A 22,139-nucleotide genomic window follows, 5' to 3' on the forward strand; every position below is an offset into this window, starting at 1 on the left:
TTTACATAATATCTAAGTTACATTAACAAAATACTGTCAGCAAGAAATAAGCTATAATGAGAACATTTTTTTTTGAGGGAGCTCAACTTAATATTTATTTATTTATTCCTTTGTGATCTATCTGCTCAGATTTTTATCATTAGGATTCCATTAAAATGAAAGCTATGGTCTATAAAGCATATTTCTAAAAGGGGAGAGCTGTATCTGATATGGAAAATAATTGGTTTGCCCCATGTATAAGTGTTTTTTAAAGAAAGTAAATAAAGATATACAAATAGAATAAGTTTGTGCAACTATTAAAATCAACAACATTGCCAAAGAAAGACTCTGTGGTGGTCCAGATTCTGATACCTATACTCAAGCTAAATCACACCTTACTCCACAAATAGTCCCATTAGAATCCCAACGAGCTGAAATCTATGTTTCAAAATGAAATAACTCAGGGTCGCCCAGTGTCAAGGTGGAATATGCATGTGCAAATTGCAGTGATGACTCATCTGATTTGATACTTTTAACCTTTGTGTTTTCTATCAGTTCCTTGGTTTAATTTTAATACTTTTTCTTGATATTTTTGCATATATCTCTGTTTAGCAAAAAAATTATGCCTAGAGCTAATTATTCTACCTTGAAAGATGGGACCAGATTCTCAGCTGGTGTAAATCAATATAGCTCCATGGACCTCAATGGAGCCACATCAGTGTACACCTACTGGTTACCTTTTCTCTGTTCTGTTCATTGTGTAGTCTATAAGAATGGAAACACACTTCAAAAGGTGAAAATTACTATGGCAAACATGGAGCTAATTCACAATAGGTTGTTTTGCCTCCAGGAATCCTCAGGTGTCGTATTGTGACCTGTGAAGAGTGTGAAGGATTATCAGGAAAAATGCAGACTATTGAACTTCACGTTACTAGCTTGCAAACTGCCTCAGCTGTTAATAACGGAGACACACAGATGTGCCTAAAGACACAAAGTTATAATTTGAAAGTTAGGTACATGAAAATTCATGCACCCATTTCATTTACTTAAGTTATCCATTCAAATACTCAATGAGAATGTTTAGGTATTTCCCACACATGCAAAGTTATGCACTTACTTGGCATTGTGTATGAGCAAATACCTGATATGTGTATGGACACTTGGTATATATATGAATTAATTATGTGTATGGAAATGTATGTGTGTACACACCTACCTACCTACCAGAGTGCTTTAAGAATGTGGAAGTGAAGTTAGAAATTAATCTCTTCATTCTAGAAAAGTTAATTTCAGTGAATTAATAACAATAATAATACTTACCTGTTATATGTGGCTTTTTTTTCTTTTTCTTTTTTTTTTTTTGTGCTAGGAATAAGTGTATATTTGCAGTGGTTTCTCAGACCTCTATACTCTATTAAAATTCTCTCAGACACATCCTTTCAAAAGAATGTCAGCTCCTGTCTAGTTCAGAAGTGTTTTGATTATTATGTATTGCTTCATTCCAGGAAACTTTCTTTTTTCATTGTAGCAAGATTAGTGAATCATCTTGACTGTCAGAGAGCAAAGATCAAAATATTTCTGATTTAAAATATCTGTAGTGATGAGGCACAGAAATGACTGGGCCTTAAGCCAACTTCAATCTCTCCATCGAGAATGGACTTAGAATGGGTTATTAGAGGGAAGCTGGGTGAGGTAATATCTTTTATTGGACCGGCTTCTGTTGGTGAGAGAGACAAAATGGGGTATTCATTCCTAAGTATGTCAAAGCTCCAAGGGAGGTATTCACCATCACAGACACCAAGATGATTGCAATTGGAGAGGACGCTGAGATTATCTCTTCAAATGAATCAGATTGAGTAATTCTTCCTCTTTGTATTATATTCTGACATTTTAAGTTGTTCTTTCTTGTGAAATGATTCATAGGTTTACAAAGGATGTCTGCAACACATTTCCTCAGCAATACAGGGTACTAAGAGCACATCACACCTATTCTCTACCCTTTACACTGCCTTCTTATAGAATATCTTATCAAGTTCAAGGTCCTGATCCTTCTTGTCAAGATGCTTAATAGCCTAGGCTTAACATATCTTAAAGATCATGAAGACTGTGGTAACTAACTCTGCTCCTCAGACACAATGGAATAATGAATAAAGCTCATCTGTGCAGGAGACAGTTTTCTCAGTGTCTCAGTGTCTAGTCCAAGACTATGGAACGAACTCCACCAGGAACTAACGACTATCATAAACCTCACCCCCTTCTTCTCCAAGTGCAAGATGTACTTCAACATTGCCTTCTCTACCTTAAATAGAACAGCATGTACATTAAACAAAACAAAACAAACTCCTTCCAAAAGAAAAGACTATGCTGTAAACACAAATCCACCCCTTGGCAGAGGATGAGAGAGAAAAAAAACACACATGACAGATGTTGGTCACAGTCTTAATGGATGACTGGAAGGTGAAAGGTAAAAGGTGTGAAGGTGTTGTTCCACTCAGAGTTGCAAGGCCTAAGTAAGTGATTTAGTCAGCTGGGTCTCATGTTCCAAAGTGACATAATTACTTAGGAGCCTAACTCCTATTGACTTTCAATGAGTTTCAGCCTTCTAAGTCCCTAGGTAACATTTGAAAATGGCACTTAGGCATCTAAACCAATTAGGGCTAGATTTTTAAAAGTTATTTAGGTGTCTGTAGGTGCAGATAGGGACCTAGTAGGGTTTTTTAAAAGCAGCTACCTTTTATTGAAATCCATCAAAGGGAGTTAGATGTCCAGACACTTTTGAAAATCTCAGTAGGTGCCTATCTGCATCTTTAGGCACCTAATAATAGGGAACTATCGATCCACTGGATCATGGTGCAAGCATAAAAGGTCTAGTCAGATGCCTGATAAATCTGCTTATGGCTGACAAGCCCAGTTTGGGACTGACACAGCTAGTTACAAATGTCACAAATCCATGTCTGAGTTGGACTCCAAGATTACAGCATGCTGCTTTATTCTTACGCGCTTTGCTTCCATCCTCTGGATTAAAGCCGCTTCTTGTTGAACTGCACCCAGGGGCACATATTCCCTCCAGATTGGATGGGATTCTGCTCATTCCTCCCACCTTTCTACATGATGTGGAACAACTTCATATCATTTTTGCAGATGTCGTGGTAACGCCATAAAGGGTGACTCCGCTTTCTAGAGCCATCTCCGATCTCACTGTACAAAATATTCTTGGGGATAGGATTACCTCCCATTCTCCTGTCATGACCAAGCCATTGCAACCTCCTCTTCTGGATACCAGTTTCTAAGTGTGTCAGTCCTGCGCGCTGCAGCACCTCTGTGTTTGGTATTTTTTCTTCACATTTTATTTTCAGGATCTTGCTCAGTTATCTCATGTGGAAGCTGTTCAGTCTCCTGATGTGCCTAGCATATGTAGTCCATGTTTCTTACCTTAGTCGATAGTTTGCTGTTTTTCCATGCACGTTTCTGTAATAGCCTGAAATTCTTAGCTGGTTTTCTGATTCTGTTATTCAATTCAGTCTGAAGGCCAAGATTCCTGCTGATTATAGAACTCAAATAGCAAAAGCTGTCGACAACACCCAGAGATTTGCCCTAGAGTGATATCACACATTGGTTCTTCCATTCTTTGGTAAATGATCACAGTCTTCTTGAAACTAATAGTAGACCTGAAGATCTTGCATCACACAGAAAATCTATGCAAGAGATTTTTCAGGGAAGATTTCTGTGGAGGATCAAGGATATGTCATCCGCAAACAGGAAATCTCTCACAACCAGTTCTTTCACCTAGGCACTTAAATACTTTTAAAAATCTGACTTGGGGTCTTGTAATGCAGAGTAGCACAATATTTGAATATCCTTAAAAATCTGGCTTAAGATACTACAATGAGGGCAATATAAAAACTTATATAAAATAGAAGAGCATAGACTGACACATTTCTAAAGAATTATTTCTCTGTTGGCACTAGCCCATTGTTCGGCGTACTTGCATTATGTATTCAGGAAGAAAGAAAAGATTTGAATTCTGAGAGAGGGTCTCTACGAGGAATGGGGAAAACATTGTATCCTTAACATTTAGAGGATATTTAGAACCTGGAATCCTAATAATGGGGTGTAATGCAACTCTCTAAATTCAGATCTGTTTAGTATACTATTACCATAGTCCTCTCTTCCTGGACTGAAGAACTCTGGGTATCCTACTATATCTACTAATAACTCCTATCAATATACTATCTGAGTGCCCCACCTTCACTTATGAATTTATCCTCATGACTCCCTTGTGAGGTAGGAAAGTGCTATTATCCCCATTTTATGGATGGGGAAAAAGAGACAGAGAGACTAAATGACTTGCCCAAGATCACAAAGGAAATCTGTGTCAAAGTCATTAATTTTTCCTTGGTCTCTTGAGTTCCAATCTAGTGCCTTAGCTACAACACTATCCTTCCCCTTGACATCCCAACTGATATATTTTTACAGGAAATACAGGATCCACATACAGGGTAACCGTTTTTTCAATCTCCTCCTCCCTTTCCACTACTGAGAGATTCTTATACAATTCCCCATGAAATTCTTATTGCTGTCACCTCTTCCATAGTCCTATTTATAAAATAAACACATGTATTTATTGGCATCATTCTTTATCCCATAGCTTTGGCTGCCGGGATGTGCTGTATATGAATGCTGTGCTCATGTGCCCTTAAGTTTCAGTCTGGATTCCCTAGGAGAGAAGCAGTGTTTTCTGTAGGGGATAGACTGCAATCTTCCCTTCACTGCCCCAGGAACAGTTACAATATCTCTGCTGCTTGCCCTTTGCTCTGGGGGAGGAACAAATTACTTCACTGTTTTTCCTGGAACATGTTAGACCCCATTGTGCACTCTGTCCCTGCTAGCTATACTGGCCAGCAAAGGGAGGGGCTGGAGAGAGGACACCTTCCACTCCCCACCTTTCCCAGTCTCCTGGCTTGAGTGGAAAGTAGCATGCGAGTAGACCCTGCTCTCTTCCCCACAGCAGAAGTCACAATCTGAACAGGGCCCAGAAGGGGAGCGGCAAGGGAGTTTACCCCACCCCCATTTCCCTAAATGGCCAACAATGTAGCCTCTGGTAGCTGAAGGAAGCACTGCTACTGAAGGGGTAGAATCAACACAAAAGTGAGTGGGCAGACCAACTAGCAGACATGGGAAATTTCTGCAGCCTGTAGGAAGAGAAAATCTGTGCATTGCATCAGATTTCAGTGTGTGTATGTTATTTACTGTGAGTCCAGTAGACTCAGCAAGATGGCAATTAAAAACCAAGAGACCCCCCTCCTGTCTACACTGAGGTATCTGATAACTATTGTCATATCAACATATTTTATTAAGTTAAATCTCAAAACAATGTGATGTGTGAGAGAGAAAGAGAGAGAACACAAGATAGCGAGTACACATGCGATCACATGGCAAATTTTCATTTCAAAGCAAATACAAAGTTGGGAATCACACACACACACACAAATGAAAAAAAAGAGTAGCTTTAAATTGTCCTACTTCCCTCCTGAGGAATAATGAGATTCTCAGTAAACAACTTTCACCTGCAAAGAAGCAATTACAGGACAGTGACAAATGTTAAACAAATGCCACCATACATTAACTGGAAAATAAAAGCACCTAAACACTGAAAAAGCAATAGTTAAAATGCTTGTATAAACTCAAGTCCCTTCTGTAAAAAATATTTTATAAAATGCATGTCTTATGCACATGAATTAGCATAATCCTCCCAAAGCTCTGGTATTTTTACTTAATATCCTCATTAAAGCAGGAAAGGAAAATAGAATAAAGTCTGCAGAGTCATTTTAAAAGCTCATTTAAGTGTTTCCTTCTCTCTTAAAAAAATATATTCCTCTCTTGGCCAAGAAAATAAGCCTTCAGTGCAGATAATGCACTATCATCGTCTTAACATCTGTGCATTTAAATGGCTCTTGATTATTAATTATTTATTATTATTATTATTATTATTAAAATTCCTGATGCAGACATCAGACATTTTAATTCACCAATTCTCTTTTGTAAAACTACAGTATCTAGGCTTTCTTGATCGGGAGGGAAGGCAGCATTTGCTCATTCAACCTCTCTCTCTCTCCTTCTCTTGGGACACTTTAATCTACTTTAATATACCTGCACATCACCTTTTCAGTCTTCCAATTAACCATTCATTACCTAATTATCTTCTCCAGATGAGCATCCTACTCCCTATGAATAATTTTCTTCTGATAATTATTTCCTTATCTATGTCATCAGTACCATTTTACAGGAGACTGCCAGTGATTTGTGTAAGCTTTCAAATAACTAAGCAGATTTATAATATACATTTGGTAGCTTGGACTTCTATCTTGCCTCCAAAATGGGCACACTGTTGCCTGTAGTGCCACTTACCAGTTATGAGTCTGCCTTTCATTCCAGTCACTTTGATTTTGGCAACTGCAAGGTGGAATGCAGGTTTTGCTAGTGTGTTTCTGATACTGGTAATCAAGGTATTATACAACCAGGGTGGTTTCTAACTCCCCCTGATAAACCTTGTTGTTCTGACTGCATAGCTCCTGAGTGATCTAAGTGGCTGATTATTTCAACAGTTTGCCAGTTATCAGTCATTTATTTTGGGGCTTTGTACACCATCTGCAGATTGACAGGCGGCCCTGTGTGTGCATTTTAGACCCTGCTGTTCTATTAACAGCACACACGATATAATAAGCTCAGCTTTAGATAATCACTACTTACACCGAAGCTGGCCTGACAGCATACTGGAGCTGGAGTCAGTCCTGTGTTAGTATGTTGCCATCACATTTATTAAAACAACATAACATTTACTTTAAAATAAAATAAAAAAAGTAGCTCTGTGATGGGGCAATTTTAAAAAGCCAGTGAAAACTCTCCAGGCCCAATTCTCAGTTATACTAGGACCCCTTTAAATCACTCTGTTACTGTAAAGAGGCATTATCTGGGTAGAAAGGGCCCCCTGAGAATTCCCCCCATTCAGGGGGGACCCTGGCCAGGGTAGAACTGGGAAGTCATTGTCCTATAGCTATGCTCCACTTCTCAGGGGCCACTAAACCTTGGGAAGCTGAGTGTAATTTAGAGCAGTCATGAAGCCTGAAGTTACTCTAACTTATATGAGGGGCCAAGGAGTCCCTTTCATGGTCTCAGAATTCAGGGAGCACAAAAGCTTTAATAAAGCTAAATATGGGTGGTGGGTATCGCAGGCCAGGGAGGTTGAACGAACCTCTCCAAACAGCCAGGTGTGGCTTCGCCCCGAGGCCACCGGCTGCTTGCCACTGCTTCCCCTGTGGCCCCAACCCAGGCAGGCTGCTCCTCTTTCCCAAAGTAGGCTGGGACAAGGGCGGGCCAGCCTGTGGCCCAAGACTCAGGGTGGCTGGGGGCGCTGGAGACACCCACTCGTTGCTCTGGAGCTGGGACTGCTAGGACCGGCCGGGCAGAGCAGAGGGGCCAGTGGCCACGATGTGGGGCTCGGGGCTCTGGCAGGAAATGGAGGGAGGAAGAGGAGAGGGGTGGAAGAGGGGCATGGCCTTGGGAAGAAGGGGCAGGGCCAGGGGCTAGCCTCCCCAGACGGGTGGCTCACGTGCCGCCCATGGAGCCAAATGGTATTTGAATTTCAGAAGTTTCAAATTCTTTCCTGTATTTAGAATCCACATTTTTCATGTGTGGTCCAAATTGGGTGTATTAATTCTTTGAAGACGGAACTTGCTGCTTATTGTTATAACAGAAATAACTGTATAGGAATGGGTGACCAAATTCAGAAGATAAAAGATACCGTCCCAAAATTTCATCTGTCCAAGTGAGAACTTTTTTGGGGGTTCTAAAATATCTAGGCAAAACAAAAATTGGAATTTCCATTCTGCAGGAAATTTGTGGGTTGAAAAGGCAAAATATTTAATGTTTTCAAGGAATGAAAAAAAAAGGGGAAAAAAACTGCTTAAGAAATATTGAAGCATTTCATTTTGACTTTTTTATCTAAAATAAACATTTCAGATTTCCCCAATCAAAATGTTTAATTTCAGTTTGTTGAACTGACTTTTAACTTTAAACTTTATCTAACTATTGTGCTATGGTGCCTCATGGGAGTTGTTTGGGTACCTCATGCCCACTGTTGGCCTGTCTCCCTGGCTGGACAACATCTCCCATTATGCATTACATGCACATGATTTCCATGATGTACTAAGTGGGTTGGTCAGAGGAGAGATTGTGGTATATCTTGGGAGTTGCAGTACAAACAAGGAACCTGGCCCATGGAAGAGAATGGGGACATGAAGGACCCAAACCGTAACTCCCATGAATCACCATGACACCATAGGCAGGTGGAGTTTACTGTTGAACTCATTTGGAATGAAATGTTTCTTTTCAGTTCATCAAACTAAAATGCTTCAGTTTGGATCAAACCTTCCCACAATAAACTATTTAGTTTTGATTTTCCAAACAGCATATTGAACAATTTTGGATTTTGCAGAAATTGCATTTTCCATTGAAAAATCATTTAGACCTGACCAGTTCCATTAAATCTAAGAACCCTGTTGTCTCTCTGGAGTAGTCTAGTCAGGGTGAAGGTCACTCTACGTTCTCCCCAGATCTCAATTAAAGTGCTCTTTTGGGATATGCGTCACTTAAATGCTCCCTTTCTCTCCACACTTAGGTTTGGTCTACACTTACCCCCCAAGTCGAAGTAAGGTACGCAAATTCAGCTACGTGAATAACGTAGCTGAATTCGACATACCTTACTTCGAACTTACCGCGGTTCAGACGCGGTCCACACGCGGCGGTCAGGCTCCCCGTCGACTCCGCGGTACTCCTCTCGTATAGCTGGAGTACCGCAGTCGACGGGGATCACTTCCTGGTTCGATTTATCGCGTCCAGACCAGACGCGATAAATCGAACTCGGAACTTCGATCCCCAGCCGCCGAACTAGCGGCTGGGTGTAGACAAGCCCTTAGAAACTCCTCTAGGTTGCACTGCTGCTGGCCTGTTAAAGAGTGAGAGAGTGCACCACAGAGTGCAGTGAGATATACTAAGATATCAATCAATCAATCAATAGAATAAGTTGTAATTTAAAAAAAAAATGAAAACCTAGAGTGGGAACCTACAAAATTCACCATGTTCTGATTACTCTGCCTCTAGCCCCAGGGACTTAGTATGTATGCAAAACTGACAGGTGACATTCTGATAAATAACTTTTACTCACATAAATGGAGAAGCTCTGCTCCTTTCCTCTCCATGTTTTGATACTTCGAGGCCATGTTTAGTATGAGCCCATAGGGAAAAAAACTGCTTGGCAGTTTAATGATTTTTAAATTTAATCAGAATTACCATATCACTGCTGAACTAAGAATCTTGTGTTAAGGCTCTAGGGACATATTTCCTGCCACTTATTACTTTATGGGTGTTCAAGTAGTCTCATATATTTTTGAAGTGTAGAAGATTTTGTCCTCTCATGAAACAATCTTTCAAACTTGTCAAAAGTGTCAGACTAAGATTTACAGGATTTTGCAGAACAGTATAAACTTGTGCATGACTTGGAAACAGAATTCTCAGTCATTAATATTTTAATAGTGAATTATCATTAATCTTGCAAAGTTTATGTATTGAGATTCATAGTATTCTAAAAGCAATTTTTTCTGTTAGCAAAACTATATATCATAGCCATAACTACCAATGACACAAATTTCTCTCTTCACTTTCGTACAGTGCTGATAATATTCATTTTTGTAAACACTGTAAAAGGAAGTAAAAGTATTTGCCAGATTTCATCTGAATTTTCTTTTATCTTTTACTTCACCTTTATACTTACGTATATCTGACATCACATTTTAATATAAAAGGTGATAGCACTGAATTTGACTAATTGCATAGATTAGTTAAGGTAAATATAAATCTAATATTAACTTGAGCAAAAAGAAACAGTATTTCTAACACTATGGAGATTTATAGATACCACTCATGAAATGTTCTACTTCCTAACTACATCAGATAAGTCTGCATCCAAAGTCTCCGCATCTTTCATTCTCTAATGCTCCAGCTTAGAGTATCCTTTCTATGCTGTGTGGTTTACCGTTTATGATTCCTAACACTCTCTCATTGTCTTGGACCTCTTGCAATACACTAACCATTTTGCTTCAGACTTTTCCAATGTTGTGCACGCAGGGCCGGCTCCAGCATTTCTGCCACTCCAAGCAAAAAAAAAAAAAGCCGCAATCGCGATCGGCGGCGGCAATTAAAAAAAAAAAAAAAGCCGCGATCGGCGGTGCCAGTTCAGCGGCAGGTCCTTCACTCCTAGAGGGAGTGAGGGACCTGCCGCCCCCGAACTGCTGCAGGTGCCGCCCCTCTCCCTTGGCCGCCCCAAGCACCTGCTTGTTAAGCTGGTGCCTGGAGCCGGCGCTGTGTGCACGTAAAAACAAAGGAACACTTTAGGCCTAGTTTTCTATCCAGCTACATCACTGAGAATTGAGACTCCTGTCAATGTAGTGGTATATAAATTGGAGTAATTCAGTCCTTTACTTCTCCAGGGCAGCTCAATATCCAGCCTCACTGTGTATACAGAGAAAGAGTTTTATATTAAGAATTTTCTACAGTTGTTTTCTCATTACATATTGGATATAATGGGTATCATCACAGTTGCCTAAGACATTTGGATTTTCTTACCACTGATTTGGGAGTCAGATGTCCACATCCCTTGGGTAACTTAGAAAATCCCATTCCATGTATTTTTCACTTTTGATCTGATAACCCATCTGTGCATCTACATCACACTGAACGTTTCTCTCTGCATGTTGTGATCTAGCATATGCTCTGTATTCCCTAAAGACTTCCTCAACAAAAGGGATAGACATGGAAATCAAATTAATGTGAACTGTGTCCTACCCAGAATACCACTCCAGATTACTATGAACTCTCAGAAAAGAAGTGTCCCTTCACAATGTATGCTAGTGATTCTTCCTTTAACTGAAAGTATTGTCCCCATCAAAACTCTACTCAGCAAATTGACCATAGCTTCCAAGTTTCTTTTAAGTAGCTACTTATTCTACCATATCACAGTCCATTCTTTGATATTTCTTACTGTGGAATTTTCTAAGGACCCTCCATCATTCTAACTTACCAGGTACTTCACCACATCACTCAAAACTGACATCCAGGTTCTGGTGAGGTATTTCCCCATCCATTTCCAGTGATGAAGGAACTATACTGCATATTGATATATGTATTATGGCAGGGACCTTATGAATCACTTAAATTGCCTGTAGAAACAGAGACTAAGATCCTGAATGATCTCCAAGGCTTCTTTTTCAAATGGCCAAAGGCTCAATGTAACAAATCAAAGTGTGTGTGAAAATAAATATGGACCTAATTTGTGCATTAAATTACTGAAATTGTGCTTTCAAATTGTAAATTTGTTGCTAAATGACCATTTGCACATGCTAATATCTGATTTGGGTGCACCACTGCAATAATTTCACACTAAAAATTAGGAATGAATTTTGCAGGCACATTTTTGTGCAGACCTTGCCTTCTGCCCTTTGGAAAGTCAGGCCCATTGTGTCCCACTTGACTTCTAAACAACATAATTTCTCCGATCTTTGTGCCTGTGTCCTTCAGCATGATTTCCGAAATGCCAGACACATAAAACAAACTTATCAACTCGGCTTGTGTTCAACTTCTCCAGAAGCATTGCAGGATTAAACAGCAGACTTATTGATATTTAAAGTTCAAGTTCTTTTTATGTCTCTGCTCTGAGCCAATATCCCTAGAGGGAAACATTTCTTTAGAAAGTGTGAATATTCTTTCTGTATATCTTTCTTGACAATGAATCAATATATGGTAGCAATTTTGGGTACTCTGAGATGGGAGTTAAATCTCCCTGGAATTAGTTTGAATTATTAAACTTTTGAAATCACAGCAGAGTTGTAGTGGGTCTCCAAGGGGTTTATCAAATTTAATGTAGTCTAATGTAAAAATGGGATTTTTTCCAATTTTGTAACACTAACCTAATTAAAGCCGGCTCTCTCATGCTCTACAGAAGATTAGCATGTGCTAAGGTCATCTGGCAACAATAGTTGTCAAGCTAACAGATGACAGACAAAGGGAAAAGTGGGTAATGTGAATACTCCCAAAAAATCTACAGAGCAGTGTAAAGCTCTATTGTCACAGCCTCAGCTAGTTTTAATCAGCATAGTTGTATTGACTTCAATGGAGCTCTGCCAGCCTCTACTAACTGAGGATTTGGCCCTAAGACTCTATCAGTCACCTCTGAAATAAGGCCTGATATTCATAGTCATGTTTCCACCAGTACACTCTCTCCACCATATTTGAATGTTTTGTGATTAGAGTATTAGTTGAAGATTACTCCTCTGATCCAATTCAAATATTTGTAACATAAGTAATGGCTCTCTCTCTCTCTCTCTAGTACAGGGATCGGCACCCTTTGGCACATGGCCCATCAGGGAAATCCGCTGGCGGGCCGGGACGTTTTGTTTACCTGCAGCGTCCGCAGGTTCGGCCGATCGCAGCTCCCACTGGCAGCGGTTCGCCGTTCCAGGCCAATGGGGGCTGCAGGAAGTGGTGCGGGCCAAGGGATGTACTGGCCACCATTTCCCGCAGCCACCATTGGCCTGGAACGGCGAACCGCGGCCAGTGGGAGCTGCGATTGGCTGAACCTGTGGCCGCTGCAGGTAAACAAACCATCCAGGCCCGCCAGCGGATTTCCCTGATGGGCCACGTGCCAAAGGTTGCCGATCCCTGCTCTAGTATCATATACCAGTGACCTGGGATCTCTACCATTTCCAGCCAAAGTAACCATTGCAGTTAGCATATATTCTAAAATTACTTTGGGGAAAAATGACTGCCAAATATTAATAAACATCTATTGCGCCTTCTTCATTGGTCACTGGCTTTTGGGAGGTTGGCAGGCTGTAAATAGCAGTGCAAGCATTTACTTGCTATGATGTTCCAGTTCTTCCCCTAAAATAGCAGCATAAGGGTCTAGAGTCACACTTGTGTTGAATGTTTATTTCGATAGCAATCATTGTTCTTTTTGGAGAATTTTTGCATACTTAGCAATTTTGGAAATGGCAGATGGGGGACAGGTTATTCAGATGTTTCTTTTAAAGGATTTTACAGCAATTCAATTGACAAGTCTAGGAGGCAGATGGCAAAGCAAATGGCTTAAATTTTAATACAAGCTTTCATTTACTCTGATTTTTGTTCTGACAAATAGCTGTGAATCACCTAATGTGCAAATAAGTAGGCTCTCGATTTCCTGGGGACTGGACAGTTTAGGGGCTTGCCGGTGGGCTGTCAGTCTGGATCCTGCTCAGATTGGTAATGGGTGAAAGTTGTTACTAGCTGATGGTGACCAATTGAAATGAGAGGGTGGTTTCAGTCCAGTCCTTAACAGACAGGTATCCACCTCAGAAAATCATCACCATAATTGGCAGCGAGATTGACAGCCTCAGCAGGAGGGCTGAAAAAAACACGCAAACTACTCGACAGGGGAGCTTTGCGGGTCAGTGTTGGAACGCTTTGGTGGGGTAGCATGGCAATATTTGCACCGCTGCTGCTGCGTTTGTAACTGGGGATGAAAAGGAATTAGTTCTCTAAGGCTGTCAGCCTGATACTTCTCACAAGCACTAAATCCAGCATCAGAAAAATCTATCTTTTTGCTGCCCATTCGGCACTTTGATGTTGTTTGTATAGTAAGCCAAAAAGAGAGAAGGGCAAAAACTACAGATAAGATTAATTTGCAACCTTTGGTTTTTGTAGAAAGAAAAATATTTATAATATAACTGATAAAATCCTTTTAATTTGTACATTGTTTTTGCCTACGGTGAAAAAAAGACAAACACATTGAAGTATCTTTAACTTTGATCTGGCTGTACATGGGGAAGAAGCTTTGTGTCAATCACTGATAAAGTCTGTAGTGTATCTATAAAAAACAGGCTGAATTTCACCAATGTGCTGCAGCAAGACACAAAAAGAATCAGATGTTTCAAGCAATTATCACAATGTAAGCAAGTGCTGCAAGGCCTGCTTCTAGTGGAGCTGGACATAATAATGAGAGCCCCATACATGGCCTGAGTGCAGAATATACAACAGAGATTTCTCCTGTTGATAAAAGATGCCTTGTAGGTTGGAGAGGAGAACTTTGCCATTAGGCTGAATATCCATGAGTAGAACTGCAAGATACAGAAGCACAAAATGACCAATTGCAATAGAATTCAGATGCTTTATTCAGCTAGAAACATTGGTTCTATATCTGGGGGACACTTACAGGAATTAATCCTAATAAGAGTGCAAACCAATGAAGGATTGTACAGGTTGTGCCAGAACCTATAAAAATGAAGCATTGGTGTACATGAGAGAATCCTGCTGCCAATTCAGACAATTTGCCCTCTCAGGTTGAATTTTACCTGACACTTTAATGCAATATACTGTACTGAAAGAGACTGGCTGTAGATTGACAGTTCCATATTACATAAGATCTAGTTTCCTGACCTCAGCCCCCTTTGCCTCCTGTTGTCTTTGGCTGCAGGCCCCCATCACGGTACTCTTTTAGGCATGAAAAGCAGAAGAGGATTGGCTTGTAAAGTATCTGTGATCTAATCCTGCTGTGACGCTGGCCAACCAGATGCCAGCTCTTGCCAAGGCTTTATGCCTCAGCGGGGCACTGACAAATTCATTGCTGGAAATCAGTCTGTTTCACCCCTGCATTAGTATGGTTAATCTGGGTATTGAACTTATAACAATGCATTTAACAAGGGTGGCAGGTATAATAGGCCAGACAGCCACCGGACCCCTGGTTGTGAGGTTTGGCGGCGAAGTTTTTGCTTTATTATGCCCCATGCAGTTTCCGGGGTGGCTGAGGAGACACATACCGCCTCCTCAGCTGCCCTGGACACTGCATGGGGCATATTGAAAGCGTCTTCTATCAGATGCTTTTCCCCTGGGCAGGTTGGGTCCGAGGAGGGGAGACACAGCGTGGCTCCAGCCAGCCTGGGGCTCCGGCCAGCCCAGAGCTCCTCCGGGTGGGATGGAGGAGAGGCTCGGGGCTCCGGCTGGCCCAGACGGGAGGCATGGTGCAACTTCTTTAGTTAGTTTATTACAGGATTACAAGTGTTGTCTTTGGTGAGCGATCTGAGAATAAATTAACCTGGGGTAAGTGACTGGTCTCTTAGGCCTGGGAGCAACCTGAATATTTTGTGATCTTTGGTGTATAGCAACCATCATTAAGTCCAGCTTCTTGGGTGGCAAGATAGACTGGAATGCCCATGGCAACTGTCTGTGACTCAGTGGTAAGACTGTTATAGTGCTTTAGGAGTACACACTTGTTACTGGGCTGGTGAGATCTAATTATAGAGTACACAGCCAGTTTGGGGTCTCTACCCTGCTTCTTGACAATCTGGCCTGAGGTTGGCACTCACAGTCATCGTGAACCACTCCAAACAGTGCGATACGCTCCTACTAAATTCAGGTTGACTTCGATGGGAGCAGGAATAAACCCTTGTTATGTCTGAGGCCAGGCCTACACTACAGACCTATATTGGTATAAATATGTCGCTCAGGGGTGTGAAAAATTCACACCTCTGAGTGATGTAGTTATACCAACCTAACATCCCCACCCCCATGTAGATAGTGCTATACTGATGGGAGAGATTCTCCTGCCAACATAGCTATCGCTTCATGGGAAGGTGGATTAACTATGCTGATGGAAGAAGCTGTCCTGTAGGCATAGGAGCGTCTTCTCTAAAGCGCTACAGCAGTAAAGCTGTGCTACTGTAGTGCTGTGTGTGAAGAGAAGCTCTGAGAACTGTAAAGAACCCAGCCTGAGACTGTTTACCAGGTTATCCTTAAGCTACTGTATCAGTTGATAATATGAGCTGTCGATGTTCATGGTTTTATGGTACCTTCAGCAACATCAGTCTGTTCTTTTTGTGTCCACAATACTCTGTTGATCACCAACTGCTGTCCTGGAGCCTTAAATATTCCACCAAGTCCTGCAGGAGATATTCAGCCCTAAAAGAATAATTCCACTGAATAACAATGAGTCCCTGCAAAAAACATACTCCTCTTCCACATGAGGCAGAGAATTTTAAGTCTTTGGCACTTTTACTACCAGCCACTCACAGAGCAATTTGGACACTCTTTCATCAGTTGATAGCCGGCAAGTTATGCTCCCTAGAGCTGATTATTCACAGGCAGGATGTGATTAGCTCCCACTACATTGAGTGGGAGTGACTTGTATGTTTATTGGGGAGAATCAAGAGCCATTTTTAGTGCATTTTTAAGTGCATCTTTTCACTTACATACTTTTTTGAACCTGTGAGAATGATCAGCTCTTACGAATTTGCTTTATAATTCACAACTTTTACATAGCCCTTTCTCATAGTCATATTTCCCCATCTCAGGTATGAATTAATGCTGCATCTTTTTTAGCTTTAATATAAATATTTGCTGAGATACTGATAATAATACTTGAAAGAATATATTGTGTGAAGAGAATTACAATTCATCCTTCATCATATTTTCACTTATTACTGCTACTATAACAGTAGTACCAGGAAGCCCTGAACAGGGTGAGGTGTCATTTTGTTCGGGGCTGCCCAGAGGTAGATGTTAGCCTTTCGCAATATGATGTGCTACTGTGAATTGTTAGCAATGGGAGCACATGGCAGAACTATGAAACAATTTTCATATCAAAGACTTTGAGTGTAAATGGACATAGTGTTCTTTGTCACATGAATATGCTGCTGTTGAGAAGACGACATGTGCTGCATTGCAATGAAGAAGAAATGCAGCTAGATTACAACACTTGGGTCATTTAAAAAGAAATAGATGAGTGGAGTTAGTTCAAAGCTGAAAAAATAAAGCAGTGATGACTTTGATGAAAGACCATATGTATAATAAAATTGGAAGGAGAAAACACAATAGACGAGGCTTAACAACTTGTCTGTCTAAATTGTGAAATAATGAGAACATTCTGGCACATTATGCTGATGGGATGGTAAAGGATGTTGGCATTTGTGATGTTGAACAGGAAGATGGCTAGACTGAAGTGCCCATTAATCCAGAATAAATCAAATTAGTATTTTTAGATTTTCAAAGGTTTTTTTATCAATATCAAGCTATGCCTTCTAAACCACTTCTTAACCGGTAAGCAATATAGGTAAACATACTTCTGCCACATAACCATAAAAGCTAAACAAAGATCAAGTAGATGATACTACTCATTTAAAATATGATTTTAATAAAATCTAAACAAGGTTATATTAAAATCATATATATATGATAAATATATAAAGATAAAAGCTACAAGTTCACAAATAAATGAAGTTATATTGATCTCCAAATTATGTGGCATGGCTTTCAGTTTAATTATATTGAAAATTTGCTCTATTTTCATTTTGCTAATTCAGGCTTTGTCGGTCCATATTTCCAAATGGGCTTCAACATGAACTGTTAAATTGCACCCATGATTTTAGGCTGATAAGTGTATATAACTTTTTTCACAGTCATGATTTTGTGCTTCCAATGAATCAGTTTTGAGTATGCAAATTAACAGTTGGTGTATGCAGGGACTAAGGTATAAAATGTGTGTGCAAAAACAAGAGTACCCACATTTTCAAATGCAGTTTTGTTGGACTGCTTTGAAAATGTGAATGTGGCCCATCAGGTTAGCAAACTGCAGCAACAAAAACAGTTTTAAATAAATACATACATTAAAACATATAAAAAGACATGACCATACCAAATTGAGACTTACTTGAATAGTGGTGGAACACAAAACTGTGTAGGCCCTCAAATCCACTGCCACTGCTAATATGTGATATTCAGTATTAATAAACATATGGAATGTAACACATTACTGCATATATGAAGAGGGACTATCCTAGTAAGGATCTATAGATTTTTCCCCAAACTCTGAATTGTTCTGAGTTTATCAATAGGTATAATTCTTTATCCTATAATTGGGGGAGGAAGGAAGGAAGCAAGGGAGGGAATGGGGGGTGGGGGTTAGATAAAGAAAAAATAGTTTTTATCTGTCTGGATTTAATTCATAGATTGTACAGCCAGAAGGGGCCACTGTGATCCTCTAGCTGGTCCTGCTGTATAACAGGCAATAAGACTTCCCTGGATTAATTACTGTTTGAACTAGACTATATCTTTCAGGGGGAAAAAAATCCAAGCTTGATCTAAAAATTGTCAGGGATAGAGAATCCACAACAACCCTTGCTAAATTGTTCCAATGGCCAATAACACTCTCTGTTAAACATTTGAACATTATTTCCAGTCTGAATTTGTCTCACTTTAAGATTGACTTTCTAAAAAATTACACCGAAATGCAACAGGATAAAAACACAATCAGAGAGCACCTGTCAAATACGTGAAGATGATTTTTTAAATATTAGTAGAGATATTGGACCAGACCCTCATCTGATGTAAATTGACATAGCCCTATTGAAATCAACACCAATTTACCCCAGATTGGAGGTTGGCCCACTATATTTATGTAAGTATCATTTCTTCACTTTTGAGATTATGAAAGTTACAAAGTTATTGAAGGACCAAAGGTGACTAATAAAGATAACAATTGGAAAATTTCTTGGCTATAGATGAAAGTAACTAGCACTGTGAAAGGTATGTAAAATTGGATTTAGAATATTTTTTAAAGTTTAGCAAGGTGCCCTTTCTGTGCACACACACACAGAGCTGCCTCTGTATTTCAGTGTGAGTAACTTGAGTTTCAATATTTTTGCTAATGACAAAGTAAGCCCCAGCAGCTGAGACACAATCAAAGCAATATCATTCTTAGTAGGGTTACTAACAATAGAAGTGTGACCTTACTGGAGGCAGTTTGCTCATTGTCAAAGAATCTGTGAAGCCTATGAAAGTGAGAGCTGCATAGATTTCTTTCTTTTGTAATTGATTCTTTTGATTATGTTTGGTAGTGGAAGCTACTATAGTGATCAGTAGCCCATGGCAGTGGTCTAATGGGACACAAGACTTTCAAGTAGGGAGGAACAAAGAAAGCATGTTAAAATGATTTAGTTGGCACAGCAACTTGGCAGTGAATATGATATGAAGTTACTAAATGACAATTATACTTATTGATATAGGCATTCTGCTATGCAAAAACAAAGATGATCATTAAAACTCAATGAGAGAATCCTTTTACACTTGGTTTAATGGGTAAAAATCATCAACAGTGTAAGTTCATTGATGTCCATGGAGTTACACAAGGCATCAATTTTGCTCTACATGTCTGTGTTGTATACTGAAATAAAATTTCACATGCAAGTTTTCTGGTATAATGGAATCCTGTTATGAACTTCACAGTGAGCAATTCCCATACTGAGTTATATATCAATTAATACATTAATATCCTTGATATCCTTTAAAATATTGGAACTTCCTAAGACTGAAAAACTCATAGAAGCAATATTCTAACTAGTACAAAGTGAATTTGGTTAGGTGTATTACATGGCAAGTGAGTTGAGTCAGGTGATACTTGGCTCTAACTGGCACTCTCCCAAACTGCAGCATCCTTGGCCTGGCATGGCCAAGGTTGGGAAATGAACTAATTTATTCTGATTCCTAAACATAGCCATTTTAAACTTTCAAGGTTCAATACTATTCAGACTATCTAGTCCCTACTAACCCAGACTGCATTTGAAATAGCAGCATAGGGGTGGCTCTATAGCTTAGTCTCACTTAAGCCTCCAGTATCCTCCAAACTGCTTTAACCAAAACCTTTAGAACTTAACGGATCAGGCAACAGCCAAGTCAGTTATGATGTGGAGCTCTCAACCTTCCTTTGTTTGTGAAGTTGCTATCATTTATTTAACCAGCAGTTATTTTTTTAGATGTAGCCAACTTCATGCCTTTTGGGGGGTTTTCAGTGCTTGTTATAAGCATGATAAAAGTGTTATGATATTCCAAGGGTTCTAACCAGAAAATAAACAATCTCAGTTGCTGACATCTAGCAAATGATCTACTAGACTCTTGGGATCTGCTATGGAGCCCAGTCATGGCTTCATAGTGGGGAATTCAAATCTACTTTCCCCTTCAGCAACTAACAAATGCCTCGTTAGTACTATGAAGGAAGAGTTAAAGGCACGTCTCTACTATATATTGTACTTTATGTCCCTCCTTAGCTAAAGTCATCAATAGACTTAGGATGTGATGACTCCTCAAAACTGAGAAATAAATTTGTTTTATGTCCACAGAATCAGGCAATGTGGATAGTTTGCAAATGCTCTCCCCATTTCATAACTGTTTTCTGTTTCATATCATATCTTCTGGAAGACTTGATACTACCTAAAGGGCTTATTTTTTTAAAATTCAAAAGGACTCCCATTTCCTAACTAACTTCTTGTGGAACCAGCCACTCCCATGCAGACTCGATTTCATGTTTTAGAAGCTCTGTCTACTCATTAGTGGCCCTGTTCCTCTAGGTATTTATGCACAAGTGTATTACTTTTAACGGTTCACCTTCAAAACAGAAGAATATACTCAAACTGTGTTATAATCAAATTTCAGGATGCTTTTACACCACAAAGCCTTAATTCAGTACATAATTATGGTCATTGGGTCCCTAGAAGTCTAATTCAAAAAGAAGCCATGGTAGGATAGTTATATGCAAGAGTTAAAAATTCTGGAAGCATTGCCATGCAGATTAATAGGTTTGATCGGTTCATTCCTTTTCAAGACCAGTGGAAATATTCACTATTGCTTGAGTGTTTAAATGTAGCAGAGTTATCTCTCAAGTAATTTTTAATATGTCTTAGCTGAAATTGAATATTTCTACAATTTTATTTTCCAGACCATTTTCAGAGTATATTTTCTTAGTCACTAATGCCACCCCAAAATGCATATATTGTAAGTAGCATTCACATTCCAGGGTCCATATTAACAAGAGCTTCCAAACATTACATATAAAATTACAATGGGTCATTGAGTTATCTGTTAGACAGCTAAGGAACTGGCATGCCTTAGGCAAGCTGTCTAATTGGTGTCCCAAATCACACACATTCTTGAAGATGCAAGCTGCTAGAACTGGAATTTAAAAAAAAAAAATCTCGAATAAGCAGTTTTAAAGAGTTTACTTTTCCAATTTTAAAATGTCACTTTTTATTTTGAGTTGATGTGTAGTAGGAAAAAAATAAATAATGTACTGTTCAGAATTAGAACAATGTCTTCAGATGAACCTCATAAATCAAGGCTGATTCACTGAGGGTTGATTAATTAAATGGAAAGAGATACAGATATTATGCAGGAAATTCAAAATCTGCTGGTTTATATATCTTTACTAACATACTCTTCTACGAGTGAAACTATCTCACTTCTTTAACATACAGCATAACAATAACTTTGCAAAAATAAAATGGAAAGCTTACTTTTTTTTCATTAATAGCTATGCATAGATTTTTGGCACACAGTTTATGAGGCCTATTATTATTCAAATGGTTTGAAAAAATATGACCTAATGAGATTTGTTCACTGCTCAGCATCTAGCACAATTTACACATTAAAATAGGTTAGAATCTACTTTCATTATTCAATTGAAATACTTTAGAAATGTGTCACTAAGCTGTTGTATTGGCTCAATGTGCTGGATGTTATTCAAAGATCAGAGTACCTAGGAAAGATTGCAATTAACTGGCATATATATTCTGGTGTTATTTAGCTATTCATCTTACCTTTCAATTTCCCAAACACAGATCCAAATCCTGAAGTATTGACTCAGTTCTTACTTGACACCAATGGGAATGTTGCCTAAGGACAGAGTTGAACTAATTAAGCACTTCATGATTTGGCCTACTTTGGGAGATTAGATGGCTCAGAAAATGGAGAGGATTGATTTTGTACTTAGTCCTTTCTGAGCACGGACCAGATGATTTGGCCCCTGCTATGGATCTTTTTACTTCAAAGACCATGGTTCAAATAAAAGCAATGATATAGGCTAGTAATGACTAAGTAATTCTTTTGAATGTAGCTGTATAGATATACACACTGAATGGGCCTAATCCAAGGCCCATTCAAGTCCAAGACAATCTTTCCATTGGACTTGAAGGGCCTTAGATTAGGCCCTTAAATAGGCGAACAAATAAAATTTTGCAGACTTTTTAAAC

The sequence above is a fragment of the Terrapene carolina genome, unplaced genomic scaffold (genome assembly GCF_002925995.2).
Source record: "Terrapene carolina triunguis isolate 2854851 unplaced genomic scaffold, T_m_triunguis-2.0 Scaffold211, whole genome shotgun sequence".
NCBI lineage: Eukaryota > Metazoa > Chordata > Testudines > Emydidae > Terrapene > Terrapene triunguis.